Source organism: Schistocerca gregaria, unplaced genomic scaffold (genome assembly GCF_023897955.1).
Source record: "Schistocerca gregaria isolate iqSchGreg1 unplaced genomic scaffold, iqSchGreg1.2 ptg000077l, whole genome shotgun sequence".
NCBI classification, from domain to species: Eukaryota; Metazoa; Arthropoda; class Insecta; order Orthoptera; family Acrididae; genus Schistocerca; species Schistocerca gregaria.
Genome location: NW_026061710.1, coordinates 15,929,401 through 15,951,238, shown reverse-complemented (window position 1 = coordinate 15,951,238; position 21,838 = coordinate 15,929,401). Strand labels below are relative to the sequence as shown.

At 26.1% G+C, this 21,838-nt stretch overlaps 2 long non-coding RNA genes and 1 pseudogene across 5 annotated transcripts in view; 1 reads left to right on the top strand and 2 right to left on the bottom strand.

Moving 5' to 3' along the window:
* Window positions 1–9,558, bottom strand: part of LOC126301646 (uncharacterized) — a 27,321-nt gene extending 17,763 nt beyond the window's left edge. Inside the window, exon 1 of the long non-coding RNA XR_007553078.1 lies at window positions 9,450–9,558. This is a non-coding gene — a long non-coding RNA (uncharacterized LOC126301646). The remainder of the gene's footprint in view (window positions 1–9,449) is intronic.
* The window catches only part of LOC126301642 (uncharacterized), a 114,143-nt gene that overhangs the window by 81,641 nt on the left and 10,664 nt on the right, over window positions 1–21,838 (bottom strand). For 2 of the 4 annotated variants that reach the window (XR_007553074.1, XR_007553072.1), the window contains exon 1: window positions 14,838–14,919. The exons of the other annotated variants lie outside the window; for them this stretch is intronic. This is a non-coding gene — a long non-coding RNA (uncharacterized LOC126301642). Of the gene's footprint in view, window positions 1–14,837; window positions 14,920–21,838 lie in introns of those variants that run through there. 4 annotated transcript variants of the gene reach the window in all.
* LOC126301626 (NADH-ubiquinone oxidoreductase chain 5-like) lies at window positions 4,906–21,838 on the top strand (annotated as a pseudogene).

Sequence of the window (21,838 nt, the reverse complement as noted above, 5' to 3'; positions counted from 1 at the left end):
AATTAGAGATCCGGGTTGGCCAAGTTCAGCACGAATAAGTACTCTTATTGATGTTCCTACTATTCCTGCTCATGCTCCAAATATGAAGTATAAAGTACCAATGTCCTTATGGTTTGTTGAGAATAATCATTTTTGCGGTAAGATGGCTGAATTTTAGGTGGTAGACTGTAAATCTACTTATGAGATGTTTTCTCTCTTATCATATTTAGGTCTTATATTCAATTATGATTCTAGACTGCAATTCTAGAGGTGTAAAATTTTACTAAGGCCTAAAAGATTATTCTTTTAATTATAACTTTGAAGGTTATTAGTTTGATTAACTTAAGTCCTTAGTATAATGAAATTAAGGTTGATGTTGAAATCAATCCTATTGTTGAAATTATTACTGTTATAGGAAGAATGATTCTTGATTTTTGGGACTTTATCTTTATAGATCACGAATTTTCTGTGTATGATATCATTAGAGCTGAGAATCTAATACGTATATAGTAGTAGAGTGTAATTGTAGTTAATACAACTATAATAGTTATAATAGTTGTTATATTGTTTTCTATTAATGATTGTATTACAATTCATTTTGGTAAGAATCCAAGGAATGGTGGTAGTCCACCTAAAGATAATAAAGATAAGAATATTATGAATTTAATTTCGGTTTTTATATTTCTGGCTGAATAAATTTGATTTATGAAAAATAAATTTATTTGCTTAAATAATAAAACTATAAATAATCTTAATAGTGAGTAAATAATGAAGTATAGTTCTCAGATGTTTTCTCTGACTGTTAATGATCTAATTATTCAACCTAGATGTCTGATTGATGAATATGCTAAAAGTTGTCGTAAGGATGTTTGATTTAAACCTCCTATTGCCCCAATAATAATTCTTAAGATAATAATTGTTCAAATAAAAGTTCTTAATTGAATACAATAAGATAAGACCATTATTGGGGCGATTTTTTGTCATGTTATTAATGTTAAACAATTATTTCATCTTGATGCTCCTATAACTTCTGGAAATCAGAAATGGAAAGGTGCAGCTCCAATCTTTAATAATAGTCTAGATCTAATTATTATTGATGGGATAAATTCTGTTTCCCATCCCATGGGATATTTTATTTGAATCAGCAAAATTGAAAATAATAATATTGTCGATGCTATTGCTTGGACAATAAAATATTTAATTGATGATTCATTTATTATTATATTTTTATTTCTTGTTAGGAGCGGAATAAATGAAAGTAAGTTGATCTCAAGTCCTATTCAAACCCCAAATCAGGAATTTGATGAAATGGACAGGATCGTTCCTATCATTAATGTTGATAGGAAGAGAAGTTTTGTAGAGTTGTTGGTCATTAAAAAGGAGAGGATTGATACCTCTATAAATGGGGTATGAACCCATTAGCTTGTTTAGCTTACCTTTTTACATTAAGGTGTATGATGCACGTTAGTTTTTGATACTAAAGGAGGTAGTTTAATTCTATCTTATGTAATTTTAATGAAGGTAATTTTATTTACTTTATTTACCCTATCAAGGTAACCCTTTAATCAGGCACTTCATTTATTTAATATATAAATCGAAAGTTTCTTTTGAAATTCTTTTATGTATTATTTTGTTTAATTACGATTAATTTATCCTGCTCATTTTATTTATTATATATATATATATAATAAATAATTTATATTAATATATTACATTTAATTGAAACTAAAGTATTATAAGTTCATCTTACCATTATCAATTGATTATTTTAATGCAATTATTTACCTAGGATTATAGCTACTTATGTTTTTAGCTTAAAATAGGTTATTATAATATAATATATATAATAATATGTAATTTAATATTTAATATTATTATAATTGGATATAATAAATAAAATAATTAATTTAAATATAAAATATTATAATTAATATAAATAATTATATTAATTATAATAATATAATTATGTAAATTATCTATAATTAGATTATTTAACTAATATATATGAAAGTTAACTTAATATAAAAAAAGAATTCATATTAATAACATATTATATTAAATTACATAATTGTATAAAATATATTTATTATATTATTTAATCTTTCTTTTTTTGAAATATTTGTTGGGGCAGGTAAGTCAATTAAAGAGTTATTAATAATTTTAATTAAAGGATGTCATAATCGTAAGGGTTTATTCATTAGTAATTATCTTATTTTACGAATAGGTCCCTGATTAATATTGGTGATTTTAACAACTGCTAGTAGTGCTAAAAATAAATAAATTATTATTATTATTGTAATAATGAATGTTGGTCTATTATATAATTTTTCTAAAGATATTGTTATTTCTTGATAATTGATTGAATTATCAATATTTATAGTTTCGGTGTTTTTGAAAAAGTCTATAAATATAGATATATCTAGAATAATTAATATTAATATGATAAATACTCACATTATTAATGTAATAATTATAGTGATTGATTTAGGCTGAAATATTTCGTTTGATGCAATTCTTGTAATGTAAATAAATAATACTAGTATACCACCAAGAAATGTTAAAAATAAAATATATGATAATCAATATCTTTCTATTATTGTTCCTGTTATTAATCCAACTAGGAAGGATTGAAGGATAATAAAAAGCATTATTGATATTGGGTGTCTTAATTTAATAAAATTAATATTTATTACATTTGATAATGATATAATTATTATTTTGATCATTTCAGGGGTTAGTTTATTTAAAATACCGGTTTTGGGGACCGATGATGGAAGCTTTTCCACCTCTGAAGTTTTAAAAGTGGGGGTGGACTTATTTCCGGTTTACAAGACCGGCGTTTTTTTTTAAACTATTAAAACTAATGTTTATATTCTCTATTTTTACTTCTTTATTGATTTATTTTGCTGGTGTTTATGTTTTTTCTTCTAAACGTAAACATTTATTAATGGTTCTTTTGAGATTAGAATATATTGTTCTTTCTTTATTTATGTTAGTTATTGTTTTTCTTATTGAGTTTGATTATGATTATTTTTTTCCTGTTATTTTTTTAGTTTTTTCTGTTTGTGAGGGTGCTTTAGGTCTTTCTATTTTAGTTTCAATAATTCGTTCTCATGGTAATGATTTTTTTAATTCTTTTGGTTTTTCTTTATGTTAAAGTATTTATTTATAACTATTTTTTTTATCCCTCTTTGTTTATTAAATAATTGTTGATGGTTGGTTCATTCTTTAATGTTTCTGTCGGGTTTTGTTTTTATAATTTGTGTTTATTCATATGCTGATTTGAATATAATTAGATATTATTTTGGTATTGATTATTTTTCTTTTAGTTTAATTTTACTTAGTTTTTGGATTTGTTCTTTAATAATCACTGCTAGAGGTTCAGTTTATTTAAGTTCATATCATTCTAATTTTTTTGTTTTTATGGTTTTGATTTTAATAATTATGCTTTATTGTTCATTTGCTAGATTAAGTCTTCTTTCTTTTTATATTTTTTTTGAGGCTAGATTAGTTCCTACTTTACTTTTAATTTTGGGTTGGGGTTATCAACCTGAGCGTTTGCAGGCTGGTGTTTATTTAATGTTTTATACTTTGGTTGCTAGATTACCTTTATTATTAGTTTTATTTAAGGTTTATGATTTTTCTAATACTTTATATTTTCCTTTATTGGTTGATTTTGGTTCTTATTATTTTATGTTTTATGTATTTATAATTTTGGCTTTTTTAGTTAAGATACCTATGTTTTTGGTTCATTTATGACTTCCTAAGGCTCATGTAGAGGCCCCTATTTCAGGTAGAATAATTCTTGCTGGTGTTTTATTAAAGTTAGGTGGTTATGGTATTTTTCGTGTTATAAAGGTTATTTCTTATTTGGGTTTAAAGTTTAATTATTTTTGATTGTCTTTAGGTTTATCTGGGGGTGTTATTATAAGATTTATTTGTTTTCGTCAGGTTGATTTAAAGTCTTTAATTGCATATTCTTCTGTTGCTCATATAAGAATGGTTATTGGTGGATTGATAACTATGAATTGATGAGGTTGTGTAGGTTCTCTTTCTCTAATGGTTGGTCATGGTTTATGTTCTTCTGGTTTATTTTTTTTATCTAATATTATTTATGAACGTTTAGGTAGACGAAGATTATTAATTAACAAGGGTATAATTAATTTGATGCCAAGAATGGCTTTATGATGATTTCTTTTAAGATCATCAAATATGGCTGCTCCTCCTTCTTTAAATTTGGTAGGTGAAATTAGATTATTAAATAGAATTATATCTTGATCTTCTTTTAGATTCTTTGCTTTGATTTTTTTATCTTTTTTTAGAGCTGTTTATACTTTGTATATATATTCTTATTCTCAGCATGGGAATTATTATTCTGGTGTTTATACTTGTTCTCTTGGTTATTTTCGTGAATATCATCTTTTACTTTTACATTGATTGCCTTTAAATATTCTCTGTTTAAAGGGTGAATATTTCTTTGTTTAGTTTGCTTAAGTATTTTAATTAAAAATATTGTTTTGTGGAATCAATGATATGAAGTTTTTCATCTTAGGCCGTGAATTTATTTTCTATTTGTTCTTTGAGTTTTTTTTCTTTGTTTATTTCGAGAACTATAATTTTTATTTTAGGTATTTATTATTTAATAATTGATTATAGAGTTTTTGTTGAGTGAGAGCTTTTCAATTTAAATGGTTCTATAGTTGTTATAACTTTAATTTTGGATTGAATATCTCTTATTTTTATATCTTTTGTTATATATATTTCTTCTTTGGTTATTTATTATAGAGAGGATTATATATCTGGTGAAAAGAATATAAATCGTTTTATTATTATTGTTTTAATATTTATTCTTTCTATAGGTTTTTTAATTATTAGTCCTAATTTAATTAGAATTTTATTAGGTTGAGATGGTTTAGGTTTTGTTTCTTATTGTTTAGTTATTTATTATCAAAATGTAAAATCTTATAGTGCTGGTATATTAACTGCACTTTCTAATCGTATTGGTGATGTTGCTATTTTAATTTCTATTGCATGAATGTCAAATTTTGGTGGTTGAAATTATATTTATTATTATGATTTTATTTCTAATTCTTTTGAAATAAAGCTCATTACTATATTAATTGTTTTAGCAGCTATAACTAAGAGAGCTCAGATTCCTTTCTCTTCATGACTTCCTGCTGCTATAGCAGCTCCTACTCCTGTTTCTGCTTTAGTTCATTCTTCTACTCTTGTTACTGCTGGTGTTTATTTATTAATTCGTTTTAGACCAATATTGGATACTTATAATTGTGGTTGATTTTTACTTTTAATTGGTTGTATAACTATATTTATGGCTGGATTGGGCGCTAATTTTGAGTTTGATTTAAAGAAGATTATTGCTCTTTCTACTTTAAGACAACTTGGTTTAATAATAAGAATTTTGGCTATAGGTTATCCAAAGCTTGCATTTTTTCATTTATTGGCTCATGCTTTATTTAAGGCATTATTATTTATATGTGCAGGTTCAATAATTCATAAGTTGAAGGATTCTCAGGATATTCGTTTTATAGGATCAATTGTTAATTTCATACCTTTAACTTCAGTTTGTTTTAATGTTTCTAGTTTATCTTTGTGTGGAATACCTTTTTTAGCGGGATTTTATTCAAAGGATTTAATTCTTGAGATGGTTTGTTTAAGATGAATTAATTGTTTAATTTTTTTTCTTTATTTTTTTTCTACTGGTTTAACTGCTTCTTATTCTTTTCGTTTGTTTTATTATTCAATATCTGGTGATAATAATTTTTATTCTAGATTTTCTTTTGATGATAAGGGTTATTATATTTCATTTGGAATAATTGGTCTATTGTTTGTTGCTGTTTTTGGTGGTAGTCTTTTATCTTGATTAATTTTTCCTATTCCTCATGTGATTGCTTTACCTTATTATTTAAAGTTTTTAACTATTACAGTTGTTATTTTAGGTGCTTATTTAGGTTATCTTATTTCTAATTTTGATTTTTCTCATAATTTATTTTCTTTAAGTATACTTTCTTTTGTTAGATTTGCTGGTTCTATATGATTTATACCTTTTCTTTCAACTAAGTTTATTAGATATATTCCTTTAAAAATAGGTTATTATTCATCTAAGTCATTTGATTATGGTTGAGGTGAATTACTTGGTGGTCAAGGTTTATATAGATTATTTATTTATTTAATTGGTTATATTCAAGGTTGATATGATTCTAATTTCAAGATTTATCTTTTAACTTTTATTTTTTGAATATTTATTTTGGTAATATTATTTTTCGTTTACTTAAATAGCTTATAATTAGAGCGTGACACTGAAGATGTTAAGGAAGTATTTTTACTTTTAAGTATTTATAAATATAGATATATTATTTTTACAGTGAAAATGTAATTTTTTATTTAAACTATATAAATTTTAGAAATGTTAACGGAGTTTAACCGCTAATATAAAAAATTAGCAGCTTTCATATTGGCTTTACATTTCCTTAATTGGAACTATTATAGTTCAATTATATTATTAACAGTAATACGCCTCTTTTTGGCTTCAATTAATAAGAATAAGGGTAGTACATACCAATCTTCCAGGTCGAAACTGACTGCAATATTTCGCTTCTTATTCTATTTAAGGTTGATTGATAATATCAATACTTTTTGAATGCAACCCAAATGTTATATTTAACTACAACCCTTTATTCTGCTCATTGTAATGCTCCTTGGTTTCATTCATGGTATAGTCCTCCTAATAGAACTAGAATAAAAAATATTGTTGATACTGTTCAGATTATAATGTCTGAAGTTTTAAAAATAATTACAATTGGTAGAATTAGTGCAATTTCTACATCAAAAATTAAAAAGATTACTGCGATTAGGAAGAATCGTATTGAGAATGGTATTCGTGCTGATCTTTTTGGATCAAACCCACATTCAAATGGTGATCTTTTTTCTCGATCATTAATTAATTTTTTTGATAGTGTTGTTGCCAGGATTATAACAATTATTGGAATAATAAATCTAATGAAAACTCTTGTTGATAGAATTAGAATTGTTTTTCTTGATTTATATCAAGCTTTCTGATTGGAAGTCAAATGTACTATTTATACTAGAAAAACAATTATCTACCTCATCAATAAATAGAGATATATAAGAATAATCATACTACGTCTACGAAGTGTCAGTATCATGCTGCTGCTTCAAATCCAAAGTGATGTCTTGGTGAAAATTGATTTATTGAGTGTCGAAGTAGACATGTTGATAAAAAGATTGTTCCAATAATTACGTGTAAACCATGGAATCCTGTTGCAACAAAGAATGTTGATCCATAAACTGCATCTGCAATGGTAAAAGGTGCTTCTCAATATTCATATGCTTGAAGTATTGTAAAGTATAGTCCTAATAACACTGTGAAGAATAATCCTTGTAGTGCTTGAGTATGATTAGATTCCATTAAACTATGATGTGCTCATGTTACTGTTACTCCTGATGCTAAAAGAATAGCTGTATTAAGTAATGGAATTTGTATAGGGTTAAAGGGTTGAATTCCTATTGGAGGTCATAGTATTCCTAGTTCAATTGTTGGTGCTAATCTTCTTCTAAAGAATGCTCAAAAAAAAGAAACGAAAAATAATACCTCTGATGCAATAAATAAAATTATTCCTCATCGTAATCCAATTGATACAAATCCTGTATGTAATCCTTGATATGTTCCTTCTCGTACTACATCTCGTCATCGTTGAATTATAGTTAGTAGGGTAATTCCAAATCCAATTATGAAAAAGTTAATATTAAATAGGTGGAATCATTTTGCTAGTCCTGATACTAGGACTATTGCTCCAATTGCTCCTGTTAATGGTCAAGGTCTATAGTCTACTAAGTGGAATGGGTGGTTTGAGTGAGTTGTTAACATAGGTTTAATATACTTCTCTAGAATATAGAGTTCTTAGAATTGAGAAAAAACAGGCTTGAATTATTGCTACTGCTGATTCTAGAATTAATAGAAGTATTTGTCCAATAATTAGTAATGAGATTAAGTTTATTGCTATAGATGGTCCTGTGTTTCCTAATAAGGTTAATAATAAGTGTCCTGCAATTATATTTGCTGCCAACCATACTGCTAATGTACCTGGTCGAATAACATTACTAATTGTTTCAATTAGTACTATAAATGATATTAATGCAGGCGGTGTACCTTGTGGTACAAGGTGTGTAAATATATGATTAGTATGGTTAATTCATCCAAATAATATAAATCTTAGCCATATAGGTAGGGCAATTGCAAATGTTAATGCTAAATGTCTTGTTCTAGTAAAAATATAAGGGAATAATCCTATGAAATTGTTAAATAATATTATAATAAAAATTGAGATGAAAATGAATGTTGTTCCATTAAATGATTTTGGTCCAAGAAGTGTTTTAAATTCATTATGTAAGGTTAAATTTAGTTTATTTCAGATAATGTTAATTCGTGATGGTGTAAGTCAAAATAGTGATGGGATTAATAATAGTCCTAGAAATGTTCTAGTTCAATTTAATGATAAATTAAAGATGTTAGTTGATGGGTCAAATGTTGAGAATAGATTTGTCATCATTTTCAATTTAAGTTTTTTATTTCAATTGTTCCTTTTTCTGCTCTTTTAATAAGGTTAGGTTTAAATGAGAAGAAGTTTATTTGATTAAACAAGATTAATGTAGCTGAAAATATAATGAATAGTGAGAATCATATAAGAGGGGATATTTGAGGGATTTGGATATAATTTCCCCATCAGAAGTAGTCGTTAATTTACTATTATTTGGTTTAAGAGACCATTACTTACTTTCAGTCATCTGATGAATTTCAAGGTGTACTAATTTTTTTTAGTTACTTTAGATTGACACTCTAATGTTATTTATTTTAACTAACTCCTTAAATTATCTTAGATAATCACTTAATAAATAAATTTACTGAAGTTCTTTCAATTACAATTGGTATAAATCTGTGGTTTGCTCCACAGATTTCTGAGCATTGTCCAAAGAATAATCCAGGTCGATTTATTGTGAATGTTCCTTGATTTAACCGACCTGGCGTTGCATCAATTTTAACCCCTAATGCAGGAACTGCTCATGAGTGTAGAACATCTGATGCTCTTGTTAATACTCGTACTTCTGTATTTATTGGTAGGATTGTTCGGTTATCTACATCTAGTAGTCGGAATCCATCATTTTCTAGGTCTTGTTCTGGTGTTATATAAGTGTCAAATTCTACGTCTATGAAGTCTGAATATTCATATCTTCAATATCATTGTCGTCCAATGGTTTAATTGTAATTATTGCATCTACTGAATCATCAAGTAAATATAATAGTCGTAATGATGGAAGGGCAATAAAAATTAATGTAATTGCTGGTAAAGCTGTTCAGATTGTTTCAATTAAATGTCCATGAAGTATATTACGGTTAGTATAGGCAATAAATAATATATAACGTAGGGCATAACCTACAATTACTGTAATTAATAATAATACGACCATAGTATGATCATGAAAGAATGATAATTGCTCCATTAATGGTGAAGCTCCATCTTGAAGAGATAAATTTGATCATGTTGCCATTAATAAATATTTTCTAATAAAAGGTCAAACCTTTATTTGTAGAGCTTAAATCTACTGCACTAATCTGCCATATTAGAATCTAGAGATTAATGGTAATTCTGAGTAACTATGTTCTGCAGGAGGGTTATTTTGTAGTCATTCTGTTGATCTTCTTATGTTAGCTCTAAATATAATTGCTCGGTTTGTAATCATTCTTTCTCATATAATTACAATGAATATAATGATTCCTACAATAGAAATTGTAGACCCAATTCTTGATACTACGTTTCATGATGTATATGCGTCTGGGTAGTCAGAGTATCGTCGAGGTATTCCTGCTAATCCTAGGAAGTGTTGAGGAAAGAATGTTAAATTTACTCCAATGAATATAATTGTAAATTGGATTTTTAATCATGTATTATTTATAGTTAATCCTGTAAATAGTGGATATCATTGAATGACACCTCCTATAATTGCAAATACTGCTCCTATAGATAATACATACTGAAAGTGGGCTACTACATAATATGTATCATGTAATACAATGTCAAGTGATGAATTTGCTAATACTAATCCTGTTAATCCACCAATTGTAAATAGGAAAATAAATCCTAGAGCTCATAATAATGGTGGATTGAACTTGAATTTAGTTCCATATAATGTAGCTAATCATCTAAATTCCTTAATTCCTGTAGGTACAGCAATAATTAGTGTTGCTGATGTAAAATATGCTCGTGTGTCAACATCCACTCCTACTGTAAATATATGATGTGCTCATACAATAAATCCTATTAGTCCAATTGATAGTATAGCATAAATTATACCTAATGTTCCAAATGATTCAATTTTTCCTCTTTCTTGACATACAATATGTGAAATAATTCCGAACCCCGGTAGAATTAAAATATAAACTTCTGGGTGTCCAAAGAATCAAAATAGATGTTGATATAGAATTGGGTCACCCCCTCCTGCAGGGTCAAACAATGATGTATTTAAATTTCGATCTGTTAATAATATAGTAATAGCTCCTGCTAAAACTGGAAGTGAAAGAAGGAGAAGTAATGCTGTAATAGCTACAGATCATACAAATAAAGGTGTTTGATCTAAAGTTATACTTTCTGATCGTATGTTAATTGCTGTTGTAATGAAATTCACTGCACCAAGAATAGATGATACACCTGCTAAGTGAAGTGAAAAAATAGCTAGATCTACAGATGCACCCCCGTGTGCAATAGCTCCTGCTAGAGGAGGGTAAACTGTTCATCCTGTACCAGCACCATTATCTACTATAGAAGATGTAAGAAGAAGGGTTAGTGAAGGTGGTAGTAATCAAAAACTTATATTATTTATTCGTGGAAATGCTATATCTGGTGCACCAATTATTAGTGGAACAAGTCAATTACCAAATCCACCAATTATAATAGGTATTACTATAAAGAAAATTATTATGAATGCGTGAGCTGTAATAATAACATTATAAATCTGGTCATCCCCAATTAGAGATCCAGGTTGGCCAAGTTCAGCACGAATAAGTATTCTTATTGATGTTCCTACTATTCCTGCTCATGCTTCAAATATGAAGTATAAAGTACCAATGTCCTTATGGTTTGTTGAGAATAATCATTTTTGCGGTAAGATGGCTGAATTTTAGGTGGTAGACTGTAAATCTACTTATGAGATGTTTTCTCTCTTATCATATTTAGGTCTTATATTCAATTATGATTCTAGACTACAATTCTAGAGGTGTAAAATTTTACTAAGGCGTAAAAGATTATTCTTTTAATTATAACTTTGAAGGTTATTAGTTTGATTAACTTAAGTCCTTAGTATAATGAAATTAAGGTTGATGTTGAAATCAATCCTATTGTTGAAATTATTACTGTTATAGGAAGAATGATTCTTGATTTTTGGGACTTTATCTTTATAGATAACGAATTTTCTGTGTATAATATAATTAGAGCTGAGAATCTAATACGTATATAGTAGTAGAGTGTAATTGTAGTAAATACAACTATAATAGTTATAATAGTTGTTATATTGTTTTCTATTAATGATTGTATTACAATTCATTTTGGTAAGAATCCAAGGAATGGTGGTAGTCCACCTAAAGATAATAAAGATAAGAATATTATGAATTTAATTTCGGTTTTTATATTTCTGGCTGAATAAATTTGATTTATGAAAAATAAATTTATTTGCTTAAATAATAAAACTATAATTAATCTTAATAGTGAGTAAATAATGAAGTATAGTTCTCAGATGTTTTCTCTGACTGTTAATGATCTAATTATTCAACCTAGACGTCTGATTGATGAATATGCTAAAAGTTGTCGTAAGGATGTTTGATTTAAACCTCCTATTGCCCCAATAATAATTCTTAAGATAATAATTGTTCAAATAAAAGTTCTTAATTGAATACAATAAGATAAGACCATTATTGGGGCGATTTTTTGTCATGTTATTAATGTTAAACAATTATTTCATCTTGATGCTCCTATAACTTCTGGAAATCAGAAATGGAAAGGTGCAGCTCCAATCTTTAATAATAGTCTAGATCTAATTATTATTGATGGGATAAATTCTGTTTCCCATCCCATGGGATATTTTATTTGAATCAGCAAAATTGAAAATAATAATATTGTCGATGCTATTGCTTGGACAATAAAATATTTAATTGATGATTCATTTATTATTATATTTTTATTTCTTGTTAGGAGCGGAATAAATGAAAGTAAGTTGATCTCAAGTCCTATTCAAACCCCAAATCAGGAATTTGATGAAATGGACAGGATCGTTCCTATCATTAATGTTGATAGGAAGAGAAGTTTTGTAGAGTTGTTGGTCATTAAAAAGGAGAGGATTGATACCTCTATAAATGGGGTATGAACCCATTAGCTTGTTTAGCTTACCTTTTTACATTAAGGTGTATGATGCACGTTAGTTTTTGATACTAAAGGAGGTAGTTTAATTCTATCTTATGTAATTTTAATGAAGGTAATTTTATTTACTTTATTTACCCTATCAAGGTAACCCTTTAATCAGGCACTTCATTTATTTAATATATAAATCGAAAGTTTTTTTTTGAAATTCTTTTATGTATTATTTTGTTTAATTAGGATTAATTTATCCTGCTCATTTTATTTTTTTTATATATATATATAATAAATAATTTATATTAATATATTACATTTAATTGAAATTAAAGTATTATAAGTTCATCTTACCATTATCAATTGATTATTTTAATGCAATTATTTACCTAGGATTATAGCTACTTATGTTTTTAGCTTAAAATAGGTTATTATAATATAATATATATAATAATATGTAATTTAATATTTAATATTATTATAATTGGATATAATAAATAAAATAATTAATTTAAATATAAAATATTATAATTAATATAAATAATTATATTAATTATAATAATATAATTATGTAAATTATCTATAATTAGATTATTTAACTAATATATATGAAAGTTAACTTATTATAAAAAAAAGAATTCATATTAATAACATATTATATTAAATTACATAATCGTATAAAATATATTTATTATATTATTTAATCTTTCTTTATTTATTAGTGAAAAGAAAGATTAAATAAGAAAGAATATAATACATTTATTGCTATACATGTTCCATATTAATCTTTAATTATATATAATAGAGAAGTTGTTGTGGTCATACATAGGGGCGTTTCTTTTTTTTTTGTTAATGTTTGTGGTTTTTTTCTTTTTTTTCTTTAAATATTTGAATCTTTTATTTTTTCCTGAATTAATAGATTTAAAATTTTCTTATTTTTTATTTTTAAAAGTTTTATTCTTGCTTGTTTATTCACTTTTTCTTTGTATTATATGTAAGTTTTGTTAGACTAAATGTTCTTTTTGCAGTAATTTGATTTAATTATCAAGTGATTTTGGATTTAGCAATTGATTTAGTATCGGCATAATTCGTGCCAGCAGCCGCGGTTATACGATTGATACAAGTGAATATTATTGGTTAAAACAGTTGTTTATATTATTAGGGTTGAAATATAAATTTGTAAGGTGAAATGTTAAAATTTATTTGTGGCCCTTTTTATGAATCTGTGAAATTTAAATAATAAACTAGGATTAGATACCCTATTATTTTAAATGTTAATTATATTTACCAGGGTACTATTAGTTAAGGTCTTTAAACCCAAAGAATTTGGCGGTATCTCATTCCATTCAGAGGAACCTACCCCATGATTGATAATACACGATTTACTCTACTTAATTTATTTCTTTGTATATCTCCGTTATCAGAGAATCTTTTTAGAGTTATAATTCTCAAGATTTATAATTATAAAATATTTCAGGTCAAGGTGCAGCTTATAGTTAAGAGGAGGTGGGTTACAATAGATTTTTGTTTATAACGGATTTGATAGTGAAATACTGTTAATGAAGGTGGATTTGATTTATTTAATTTAACTGATATTGGCTCTGAGATGTGTACACATCGCCCGTCGCTCTCATTATTGATTATTCTATTTTATTTTAAAGTAGCTTCATTTTGATGAGATAAGTCGTAACATAGTAGATGTACTGGAAAGTGTATCTAGGAAGAGTTTCAAGATATAACTTATTAGTAAAGTGTTTCATTTACACTGAAAATTTTTCTGTGCAAATCAGGATATCTTGATTATTTATTTTATTATATTTATTTTTTGTTTATTTAATTATTTAATATAAATAATTTTATTGTATTTTTGTCTTAGTATATTTTATAGAATTGATTTTTTAAATTATAGTTTATTGGTAATGTAAGTGTTTTATGAAATATTACTTTAAATTTTTTTAAGTAGACTTTATTTATTGTACCTTTTGTATCAGGGTTTATCAAAATTTTAGTATTTATTTTACTTGTCTCGATTTGGGTTGATTTATAAATAATTTATAGTTAATGTATCATAATTATTATTAAATTATTTATAGAAATGAGATGTTAATCGTTTCCCAAGATATCTAGTTTCTTAAGAAAAAATTTAATTTTTTAAAGTTATTTGTTTTTATTTAATTTTTTAAGTAAAAATATTAACTTATTTATTCTTTAAGGGATAAGCTTTGAAGTTAATAACCTATAATTTATTTTATAGAAATATTATAGTAAGCTTTAAACCAGCTATCTTTAAGATTACGTTTTAGTTCATTATTTTTTATTTTGATTTTATAAATATTTTAGGTTTTTTATTAAGATTATTAATTTAATTTTAAAATTTTTGTAATAATGATAGACTTAGTATATTTATTTGTATTAAATTTTTACCTTGTGAACTTATTATAAGGAACTAGGCAAAATTGATTTCCGCCTGTTTATCAAAAACATGTCCTCTTGTTTATATTTTGAGGTCTGGCCTGCTCACTGAGCATATTTTTAAAGAGCCGCGGTATTTTGACCGTGCAAAGGTAGCATAATCATTAGTCTCTTAATTAGGGCTGGAATGAATGGCTTGACGAGAAATCAACTGTCTCTTAATAAATTTTTGAATTTAACTTTTGAGTCAAAAGGCTTAAATTCTTCTTTAGGACGCGAAGACCCTATAGAGCTTGACATTTTACTTTTATATAGTTTTTTGTTTGTCTTTCTATATTTAATGATGATGTTTTGTTGGGGTGACATGAAGAATAGATAAACTCTTCATTATTATATCATTTATTTATGTTTGTTATTTTGATCCATAATTTATGATCATAAGATTAAGTTACCTTAGGGATAACAGCGTAATTGTTTTTGAGAGCTCATATCGACAAAGCAGATGCGACCTCGATGTTGGATTAAGAAAAATTTTGGGTGCAGGAGCCCAATGATTAGGTCTGTTCGACCTTTCAATTCTTACATGATCTGAGTTCAGACCGGCGTGAGCCAGGTCGGTTTCTATCCTAAGATTGTTAATCCATATTAGTACGAAAGGACCATATGGTTAAAATATTTTTTGTTATATTGATTAATATTAATTTATTTACTATTTTGACAGATTAATGTGTTGAATTTAGAATTCATTTATGTAGATTTTTTCTACAAATAGTATTGATACTTTATGATTTATTTATATTTATTTTGAATTTTCTTTTATTGGTTATTTGTTTTTTAATTAGTGTTGCCTTTTTAACTTTATTAGAGCGTAAGGTTTTAGGTTATATTCAGATTCGAAAGGATCCAAATAAGGTAGGTTTTGTTGGAATTCCTCAGCCATTTAGAGATGCTATTAAGTTAATTTGTAAGGAGCAGCCAATTCCTATTATATCTAATTACCTACTTTATTATTTTTCCCCTGTTTTTAATTTAATGATTTCTTTAGCCGTTTGAGTATTTTTTCCTTATTTAACTTATATGTGTTCTTTTTCTTATGGATTTTTATTTTTTTATGTTGTACTAGATTAGGTGTTTATACTGCTATAATTGCTGGTTGATCTTCTAATTCAAATTATTCATTATTAGGTTCTCTTCGTTCTGTTGCTCAATCAATTTCTTATGAAGTTAGTTTAGCTTTAATTTTATTGTCTTTAATTATTTTAATTGGTAGTTTTAATATGTTTGATTTTATAAACTATCAGCTTTAATGTTGATTTATTATTATTTCTTTTCCTTTAGCTTTAGCTTGTTTTGCTTCTTGCTTAGCTGAAACTAATCGTACTCCTTTTGATTTTGCTGAAGGGGAATCTGAGTTAGTTTCAGGATTTAATATTGAGTATGGTGCGGGTGGTTTTACTTTAATTTTTTTAGCTGAATATACTAGAATTGTCTTCATAAGAATGTTATTGGCTTTAATTTTTTTGGGCGGTGATTTTTATTCTTTTATATTTTTTATTAAGCTTGCTATTATATCTTTTGGTTTTATTTGGGTTCGTGGAACATTGCCACGGTTCCGTTATGATAAATTAATGTACTTAGCTTGAAAAAGTTTTTTACCTTTATCTTTGAATTTTTTTATTTTCTTTGTTGGTTTAAAGATTTTATTTATCTCATTTGTTTAGTGAAATTTTTTGAGAAAAGTTAATGGAAGAGTTAAACTTCTAATTTTAAGTTTTCAAAACATACGCTTTTCCTAAGCTAATTAACTTTATTCCTTAATTAATTTATCTCATGCGTTTGCGACATGGACATTAATTAAGAAATATGTGAAGTAAATAATTGTTAAGATTTGACCTGTTATAATATAAGGTTCTTCAACAGGTCGTTTACCAATTCACGTTAGTAAGCATACAACAACTACTATAATTCAGAATAAAATTTGATTAATAGGGTAAAATTGAATGCCTCGGAATGGTGTTTTATTATAAAATGGTAAAATTATTAAGATTCTAATTGATAAAAATAATGCAATAACACCTCCTAACTTATTAGGGATAGATCGTAGAATTGCATATGCAAATAGGAAATATCATTCTGGTTGAATGTGAACTGGTGTTACTAATGGGTTGGCAGGTACAAAGTTATCTGGATCTCCTAATAGGTAAGGATTAATTAAACATAGTATAATTAATAATGATGTTATTATTACAAATGTAATAGAATCCTTAAAGGTAAAGTATGGATGGAATGGAATTTTTTCAATATCTCCATTTAGTCCAAGAGGATTATTAGATCCTGTTTGGTGAAGAAAAAATAAATGAATTGCTGCTATAGCAGCAATAATAAATGGTAATACAAAATGGAATGTGAAGAATCGATTTAATGTTGCATTATCAACAGCGAATCCTCCTCATACTCATTGGACTAAATCTGTTCCTAAGTATGGGATTGCTGATAATAAATTAGTAATTACTGTTGCACCTCAAAAAGATATTTGGCCTCAGGATAAGACATATCCTATAAATGCAGTTGCTATAACTAAAAATAAAATCACTGTACCAATTATTCAGGTATGTATATATATATAAGATCCATAGTAAATTCCCCGTCCTACATGTAAGTAAATACAAATAAAAAATATAGATGCTCCATTTGCGTGTAAGGTTCGGATAATTCAACCATTATTTACGTCTCGGCAGATGTGTACTACACTACTGAATGCTATTTCAATATTTGATGTATAATGTATAGCTAAAAATAGTCCAGTTACGATTTGAATTACCAAACATAACCTTAATAGGGATCCAAAATTTCATCAAAATGAAATATTTGTTTAGGCAGGTAAGTCAATTAAAGAGTTATTAATAATATTAATTAAAGGATGTCTTAATTGTAAGGGTTTATTCATTAGTAATTATCTTATTTTACGAATAGGTCCCTGATTAATATTGGTGATTTTAACAACTGCTAGTAGTGCTAAAAATAAATGAATTATTATTATTATTGTAATAATGAATGTTGGTCTATTATATAACTTTTCTAATGATATTGTTATTTCTTGATAATTGATTGAATTATCAATATTTATAGTTTCGGTGTTTTTGAAAATGTCTATAAATATAGATGTATCTAGAATAATTAATATTAATATGATAAATACTCACATTATTAATGTAATAATTATAGTGATTGATTTAGGCTGAAATATTTCGTTTGATGCAATTCTTGTAATGTAAATAAATAATACTAGTATACCACCAAGAAATGTTAAAAATAAAATATATGATAATCAATATCTTTCTATTATTGTTCCTGTTATTAATCCAACTAGGAAGGTTTGAAGGATAATAAAAAGCATTATTGATATTGGGTGTCTTAATTTAATAAAATTAATATTTATTACATTTGATAATGATATAATTATTATTTTGATCATTTCAGGGGTTAGTTTATTTAAAATACCGGTTTTGGGGACCGATGATGGAAGCTTTTCCACCTCTGAAGTTTTAAAAGTGGGGGCTGGACTTATTTCCGGTTTACAAGACCGGTGTTTCTTTTAAACTATTAAAACTATTGTTTATATTCTCTATTTTTACTTCTTTATTGATTTATTTTGCTGGTGTTTATGTTTTTTCTTCTAAATGTAAACATTTATTAATGGTTCTTTTGAGATTAGAATATATTGTTCTTTCTTTATTTATGTTAGTTATTGTTTTTCTTATTGAGTTTGATTATGATTATTTTTTTCCTGTTATTTTTTTAGTTTTTTCTGTTTGTGAGGGTGCTTTAGGTCTTTCTATTTTAGTTTCAATAATTCGTTCTCATGGTAATGATTTTTTTAATTCTTTTGGTTTATCTTTATGTTAAAGTATTTATTTATAACTATTTTTTTGATTCCTCTTTGTTTATTAAATAATTGTTAATGGTTGGTTCATTCTTTAATGTTTCTGTTGGGTTTTGTTTTTATAATTTGTGTTTATTCATATGCTGATTTGAATATAATTAGATATTATTTTGGTATTGATTATTTTTCTTTTAGTTTAATTTTACTTAGTTTTTGGATTTGTTCTTTAATAATCACTGCTAGAGGTTCAGTTTATTTAAGTTCATATCATTCTAATTTTTTTGTTTGTATGGTTTTGATTTTAATAATTATGCTTTATTGTTCATTTGCTAGATTAAGTCTTCTTTCTTTTTATATTTTTTTTGAGGCTAGATTAGTTCCTACTTTACTTTTAATTTTGGGTTGGGGTTATCAACCTGAGCGTTTGCAGGCTGGTGTTTATTTAATTTTTTATACTTGGTTGCTAGATTACCTTTATTATTAGTTTTATTATTAGTTTTATGATTTTTCTAATACTTTATATTTTCCTTTATTGGTTGATTTTGGTTCTTATTATTTTATGTTTTATGTATTTATAATTTTGGTTTTTTTAGTTAAGATACCTATGTTTTTGGTTCATTTATGACTTCCTAAGGCTCATGTAGAGGCCCCTATTTCAGGTAGAATAATTCTTGCTGGTGTTTTATTAAAGTTAGGTGGTTATGGTATTTTTCGTGTTATAAAGGTTATTTCTTATTTGGGTTTAAAGTTTAATTATTTTTGATTGTCTTTAGGTTTATCTGGGGGTGTTATTGTAAGATTTATTTGTTTTCGTCAGGTTGATTTAAAGTCTTTAATTGCATATTCTTCTGTTGCTCATATAAGAATGGTTATTGGTGGATTGATGACTATGAATTGATGAGGTTGTGTAGGTTCTCTTTCTCTAATGGTTGGTCATGGTTTATGTTCTTCTGGTTTATTTTGTTTATCTAATATTATTTATGAACGTTTAGGTAGACGAAGATTATTAATTAGCAAGGGTATAATTAATTTGATGCCAAGAATGGCTTTATGATGATTTCTTTTAAGATCATCAAATATGGCTGCTCCTCCTTCTTTAAATTTGGTAGGTGAAATTAGATTATTAAATAGAATTATATCTTGATCTTCTTTTAGATTCTTTGCTTTGATTTTTTTATCTTTTTTTAGAGCTGTTTATACTTTGTATATATATTCTTATTCTCAGCATGGGAATTATTATTCTGGTGTTTATACTTGTTCTCTTGGTTATTTTCGTGAATATCATCTTTTACTTTTACATTGATTGCCTTTAAATATTCTCTGTTTAAAGGGTGAATATTTCTTTGTTTAGTTTGCTTAAGTATTTTAATTAAAAATATTGTTTTGTGGAATCAATGATATGAAGTTTTTCATCTTAGGCCGTGAATTTATTTTCTATTTGTTCTTTGAGTTTTTTTTCTTTGTTTATTTCGAGAACTATAATTTTTATTTTAGGTATTTATTATTTAATAATTGATTATAGAGTTTTTGTTGAGTGAGAGCTTTTCAATTTAAATGGTTCTATAGTTGTTATAACTTTAATTTTGGATTGAATATCTCTTATTTATATATCTTTTGTTATATAAATTTCTTCTTTGGTTATTTATTATAGAGAGGATTATATATCTGGTGAAAAGAATATAAATCGTTTTATTATTATTGTTTTAATATTTATTCTTTCTATAGGTTTTTTAATTATTAGTCCTAATTTAATTAGAATTTTATTAGGTTGAGATGGTTTAGGTTTAGTTTCTTATTGTTTAGTTATTTATTATAAAAATGTAAAATCTTATAGTGCTGGTATATTAACTGCACTTTCTAATCGTATTGGTGATGTTGCTATTTTAATTTCTATTGCATGAATGTCAAATTTTGGTGGTTGAAATTATATTTATTATTATGATTTTATTTCTAATTCTTTTCAAATAAAGCTCATTACTATATTAATTGTTTTAGCAGCTATAACTAAGAGAGCTCAGATTCCTTTCTCTTCATGACTTCCTGCTGCTATAGCAGCTCCTACTCCTGTTTCTGCTTTAGTTCATTCTTCTACTCTTGTTACTGCTGGTGTTTATTTATTAATTCGTTTTAGACCAATATTGGATACTTATAATTGTGGTTGATTTTTACTTTTAATTGGTTGTATAACTATATTTATGGCTGGATTGGGCGCTAATTTTGAGTTTGATTTAAAGAAGATTATTGCTCTTTCTACTTTAAGACAACTTGGTTTAATAATAAGAATTTTGGCTATAGGTTATCCAAAGCTTGCATTTTTTCATTTATTGGCTCATGCTTTATTTAAGGCACTATTATTTATATGTGCAGGTTCAATAATTCATAATTTGAAGGATTCTCAGGATATTCGTTTTATAGGATCAATTGTTAATTTCATACCTTTAACTTCAGTTTGTTTTAATGTTTCTAGTTTATCTTTGTGTGGAATACCTTTTTTAGCGGGATTTTATTCAAAGGATTTAATTCTTGAGATGGTTTGTTTAAGATGAATTAATTGTTTAATTTTTTTTCTTTATTTTTTTTCTACTGGTTTAACTGCTTCTTATTCTTTTCGTTTGTTTTATTATTCAATATCTGGTGATAATAATTTTTATTCTAGATTTTCTTTTAATGATAAGGGTTATTATATTTCATTTGGAATAATTGGTCTATTGTTTGTTGCTGTTTTTGGTGGTAGTCTTTTATCTTGATTAATTTTTCCTATTCCTCATGTGATTGCTTTACCTTATTATTTAAAGTTTTTAACTATTACAGTTGTTATTTTAGGTGCTTATTTAGGTTATCTTATTTCTAATTTTGATTTTTCTCATAATTTATTTTCTTTAAGTATACTTTCTTTTGTTAGATTTGCTGGTTCTATATGATTTATACCTTTTCTTTCGACTAAGTTTATTAGATATATTCCTTTAAAAATAGGTTATTATTCATCTAAGTCATTTGATTATGGTTGAGGTGAATTACTTGGTGGTCAAGGTTTATATAGATTATTTATTTATTTAATTGGTTATATTCAAGGTTGATATGATTCTAATTTCAAGATTTATCTTTTAACTTTTATTTTTTGAATATTTAT